The 6,000-nt window shown below is 37.0% G+C and overlaps 1 protein-coding gene across 4 annotated transcripts in view; it reads left to right on the forward strand.

The window, feature by feature from the left end:
* Positions 1-6,000, forward strand: part of PACRG (parkin coregulated) — a 210,588-nt gene that overhangs the window by 154,773 nt on the left and 49,815 nt on the right. The gene's annotated exons all lie outside the window — the stretch shown is intronic.

Genomic DNA, 6,000 nt, shown 5'->3' on the forward strand with positions numbered 1-6,000 from the left:
AATTTATGAACAAGTATTCATTTCCTTCACACTGGATTTAAGTTGTCTTATACTTGCATTTACATCATAACAATTGAAGTGTAAAGCACGCTATCAAACATTTCTTTAACTTATGATATGCTCTCTTTCAACAAAACCTCCTATATTTTCATATGAGTTTCTGAAGTTTCCAAGTTCCATTGCAGATTGTTTATTAAAAGTTTACATTGCCTTTCAATACTTTGTAAATCTGAATCATCAAAACTAACAGAGTAGCTGTGAAAAAACAGCTTTGAAAAGAATTCCACAAAGTAAAATCACTAAAATGAGAATTTTTGTGTGGTAGGAAATGTTAAATGCAAAAAAAAGATGTATTCCGTTTCAATCAAGCTTTGGACAACATGCACTTTGGATCATGTATTAATTTGGAAATTTTACTTTTTTCCACATTTTCTATTCTTAACAATTGTTTTCCTCGCTGAACCTGTCTGTAAGATGAATAGAAGTTGTCACAGTACACAGAGACATTCAGGCCCAAAACACAAAAATGTTTATCCCATGTTTTTCTTCTTTGACAGTGTACATGCTCTGTAGAACATGAAAAGTATTTGTTACAATGATACTTATTCTAAGGATATCTTTCCTGTTGCTGAACTAACATTTATTCATCTTCAGAAACCATCTAGCATTTAACACACTTTGGCTGAACTTCATTAATTTCTTCCGCTAACAGTCTCAGGTTTTCTGAAAGAAAGAAAGGAAACATAATACATTTTGGCAAATTAATTCAGTAGCTACCTCATACTTATTATGAAGTCATGAGTTGATAGGGGAATTTCAGGACTAGATTGCTGGACTAGGATTATTGCACAGTTTCTCATCATGGACATTAGAAGAAATTGTTGCTTGGAGTGTCATGTGCTTTCTCATTGCCTGTGTTCATTAGCGGGAGGTCAGAGACTTGCCTTCTTGGTCAGACTGCACAGCACTTGCAGCTGTCTGAAGAAAAGTGCTGTGCATTAGAACATATCCAAATAGTGGGGGTACTGTTTGTCAGACCAGGTGCAAGAACAGAAAAAAAATCCATGCTATGCCAGAAAGAAGAGGAGGATAGACAGAAGAGAAAAAGCACAAGGAAAGAACAAAAACATTCCTTCTGCTCAATACTAAACTATAGTCATTGAAAAGAATACAAGAGGTTATTCCAGCTCGCTTGTTGACTAAATTGTATGTTCTTCCTACAGATAGTTCCTAAAAAAGAACCATTCTTTGTTTTCCTATGTACAGACACAGTATCTGTTGTTTATTACTATAATCATAGCGTGCATAGTTTAAAATGTGGGACTATCAGGACAGGCTGTGTTTCTCCTTCTGGTTTGCCAGACACTAAAAACCATACTCTTATTTATTTCAGCTTGTTTGTGATTTATTAACAAAATTTAAACTAATTTCTTATACATTGTTTCTACTAGCCTGATCTGTTTCATAAACATTGGACTATATCTTTTTATGCCTTGTATTTAGGCCATATGTTTTTTGTCCACCATCTTTTATTTTTTTACAGATGAAAAAGTTCTCCCAAAATTCATGGAAACAGAATATGTCTGAGTTCTGGGTGTCTGCTTTTTTGAAACACTTTGTCAAGCTTTGGACAGGTGCAAACATCTGTGGCTTTATAAAGCTCGTGGTTGTCACAGGATTAGCTATTGTAGAGAGCATCTCAAACTCTCTTAGCTCCTGGAGTCTCAATTTACTCATTCTGCCAGACTACCCACTACCCTCTAGCTCAAGCCCGTGTACAGAAATCCAAGACATGAATGCATCATTAGGAATTGAAGGCAGTTGAAGGCTTATCTGAGTAGGAATCATTCTGACTCCTTTGGCAAAGATCAGATAGGTGATACATAGTGCAGTGTTCATGTTTTCCTTTTTTGGTATTTTGCTTAACAGCCACTTTACATCTGTGGCTCTGTGCATCGATGTATACCAGTGTTTTAATGCAGAAGCACATTGAAATAATACACACAGTGATTATCGGTGAAAACTCTGCTTAGGTTTAAGAATAAGCATGATCCTGAAAGCATTTTATTGGAAGGTTGAAGACTACATTCTGACTTTATTAATGCCTTGGAAAAAAAAATATTTCTATTTTTCTCTGTCAGCAATTCTCATGTTCGCTGACTCCATTAGTAGGATTATGGTCAGGTTACTATTCAGTACAGCACTGGAATGTGTTGCTTTCTTTTGTACTGAAGTACAAAAGCTCTTGTCAATTTTTTTTAAATTGTGGGCTAAGCAATTTTGCTTTGCAGTTGTCAAAAAAGTGAACGTGTGGCAGAGCTCTTCTTGACAACTGATTATCTAGATATTTGCCAGTAGCCACAGCAGTAGGTCTTTATGGTTTTGTGTTCATTTGAATGAAGGAGGAAAGAACCATAGATGTGGTTATTTTTAGTTTATTTTGGGGTGTTTTTTTTTTTTTAATTCACCTATCTTTCAACATTGCCCTTTAAAACATCAGATGACTTTTGCAATTTAAGAATTTTGACAAAATTACATCAAAAGAGCAGGTAACGAATGCTGTGGCACTGCAGCTAGGAATAAAGTGTTATACTTGCTTTATGTAAACCAAGAGAGAGATTTCAGTCAAAATAGTTCAAAACAGGTGAGAGTTCAGTTCATCCTTTCAAGTAGCTCCTCTTAGATACACTGGAGAACGAAATCTTTAAAGAGTGTGTCTGATCTCTCAACTTCAATCAATTGGCCCAGCCCACAGACAGAGTTTTGTAGCCTACTCTCTATTAAGAAAGGGTATTGTGTGGTTAAAATGGTCTCTTTTCAGGAATTTCTCATATTTAGGAACTATAGGTTTTCAGCTCACTAAAACTTGTTTTGTTATTTTAATAGACCTGTTAACTCTTTTATAACTAGAAAGGCTAAAAACGTTGTCACCCAGAAAGTGTCCTGAGCTTCAAGTGCAGTGTTAATATTCATTTACAAGGGAGCAAAAGCAAGGTCAAATCAGTGTAGCAGACAAAGATGCATAGATGCAGGAGACTACCATGGATGAAGGGGAAAAAAAAGAGCAGAGCTCAAAAGGAGGCAGGAAGAGAATGCAAGAAGGCTTGTTATAACTTTCTGTGAGGTCTGGTTTCTGAGCTTCAGACTGGAGAGATTTGAAGACAGTCTGTACCTGAGGAAAGCAGCACAGCTTTCAATCATTTCTAGTATGAAGCTCATACATGTGATATCATAGAGAGAAAAAATGATCCTCAGTTCCATCATACATTATGAGCTTCAAAATAAAAAGGTACTAACTTTGAACTACAGATGGCAAGATCACAAGCTAAACTGTGTTCATATGTCAAACACTTGTGTGCTTGTGCATGTTTGCAGCAGCAGGACTCCATGACTGGTACCAAGGAAATGCAATCCATGTATGGAGGTTCAAGATCTACTGATAAGATCAGGGCTCAGTAGCAAGTTCCAATCACCAGGGTAGATTTCTCAAAGAAAATAAAAAAAGGAATCAAGATCTAATTTTGGTATGAATTTTTAAGCATAACAGACAATGTCTTTCCAATATGAATGAATTAAATATAAATGTATGTCCATATTTTTCTTTAAAACTCATCCTTTAATTTTTTCCCCTTTTCTTTGTTTTTTTTTTTAAGTTCGTCTTGGCCTTGGGGTTTTTTGTGCCATCAGTGATTATCTCCATATCTTAAATAATAACTTACTGGAACTCCATAGCTCATACTGAACAGGAAGTCTTCCCTGTAAGCCAAATCATTTTACAATACACAGAATAAACAGATGAAATCGAGTCTTGAAAAAATAAGTAGTTTTAAGCATGCAGGCATGGGCAGAGCTTTAAAGGTGTAAGTACCTTATTACACTAAAGCAAGCTTTGACCACATGAAACTAATTGGTTTACAAAACATACACATCCAAATACAGAAATGGCCAGGAGGGTTTACAGAAAATAAATAGACCGTGGCTAGCTCAAAACTTTGGTGTTTCTCTGAGTATGTAATCTTTAAATTTCCAGCCATCTAGTTTGGGACAATTATTACCCCTTCTTTAGGCTTACATTTGAGAAATATACTCTCAGCTTTATCTCAGCCTGAGTGAAGGGTTATTTTCAGCTGTTATGAGGGAGTATTTATTTACTCTAATATTGCCATAGGTCTCTCCTTAGGCTAGTTCCTGTTATCCAACAGGAGCAACAGTGTTTTCCAAACTTTTTGTGATTGCTAAGTGATTTTTCAACATCAAAACTGGGACTTCATGGAGCAAGTAAAGATGCAAATGTGTGTGGTTAAAGAACTACAGTTGTAGGCAGACACCTATCTCAGTCTGATTCTCAGAAGTGATGCAGTCAGGGAAATAAATCAGGATTTAAGTGGCATTTTAAAAACTCAGTAGTCAGTTTTATAGGTGCTTTTATATAATGATTTAACACTCAATGTGTATTGTTTTCTTTACTGTATGAAACACAGTTGAATGACTTCTACAATGCAGTCATCTGGGAGCCCATTCCGTACCCTGAATTTAATCTATTCAGTGGTGTAATTCGCACCCCACTGAAAAGGAGGAAATAAACTGGTATAAAATTAAAAACCTCCAGTTGTGTTTATCATGTGTAAAAATAAATTAATAATAAATTATATTTTCATTTAGAAATAATTTGATTTTTAAGTGTATATTAAAACACTTGGCAATCATCTTGCTTTCCAATAGCTGACAGACAGGAATATTTGCTACATAAAGCAGCTGAGAGCTCTCTATGAGCAACCTGGTTCAGGTACTGGGACCACTAAAGCCAAGTAAGCTGGCTCCAGGAAGCTAACCCTTCAGGAAAGGGAGACAAAGCCTTAAGCAAAATGCCATGATAGCTTGCAGAGTTCAGATGCCTTCATGGCATTTGTGTGCCATGTAGTTACTGACAGATATGCTAAGGACTAAAAAGGGGCAGGTGTTACCGACAAAGCAGAGAGATGGAGCATCGATGCAGAAAATTTCTATTTACATGCCTATGCTTTAACAATAGCAGTTTTGCCATTTTATCAGTAGATACTCTGAAATGAAAGACAAAATTAATTTTATCTGCTATTCCTTGATTCTCCAATTAAAATGCAACTGTTGCTTTAATTTGCAGGCCTTTTCAGTAGCATTTAAATGATCATCTGTATCCTGAAGCAGCCTCAAAAGCCTGCCTACTCTCTGAATTCTTGCCATATTTATAGTCCTTTAAGCATTCTCTGATCTCACAGGGTGCTGCTCCAGCAATGCCAGCGATGAAGGGAATGTTGCATAGGCTGGCTCTCCACGACGTCTCCCCAAAGCCAGCCGAGATGTGTGACAAAACATCTCATGACCTCTCTGCGCTGAACTTCCCACTGCTATGTGACACTGAAAGAGCAACAGTGGCAGATCTTATGAAAGAGCTATGTAGTCAAGGTTTGACTGTTCTGTTATCAGGGAATTCAAACCTTGTAGGTGTTTAAGTCAAGCTGGGTGGAGCTGAGGAATGACAAACATCCATCATCCAGGTGTTTTCTAAATGGATATCTTCTAGCTTTTTGCATGGGTTTTTTTAGGTTTTGGTACCACCAAATACTGCTTTTACTGACCAAAAGCCTCAGAATTACAAGTTCCATTTAACAAAAACACAAGTTCTTAGAAGATTCTTGGAAGAAGAACTTTTTATTTGAGCAGTCTGTGAAACCAAATTATCTGTTTTTAAAAATCCTATTATTAGAGTTGCTTAGCATGAGAGGTAAAAACTCACTCTGGGTATTCAGCTAGCAGGGGGTGTTCTGCACCCCACCCTCCTGTGACCTGGAAGAACACCAGTTCTCCTGGTAGTACATGCTCATTTTGGACCTGCACTTTTGGCAGGGAGAAGTGAGAGCAGCACAGCTCCATGGCCAGGGACAATTCAGGAGCCAAAGGTGATCCCAGCACAGGCTGGTGATCCTTCCCAGTCCCATATAGGATAGCTGGTAACAGGAGTTA

This window comes from Geospiza fortis, unplaced genomic scaffold (genome assembly GCF_000277835.1).
Source record: "Geospiza fortis unplaced genomic scaffold, GeoFor_1.0 scaffold41, whole genome shotgun sequence".
Lineage (NCBI taxonomy): Eukaryota > Metazoa > Chordata > Aves > Passeriformes > Thraupidae > Geospiza > Geospiza fortis.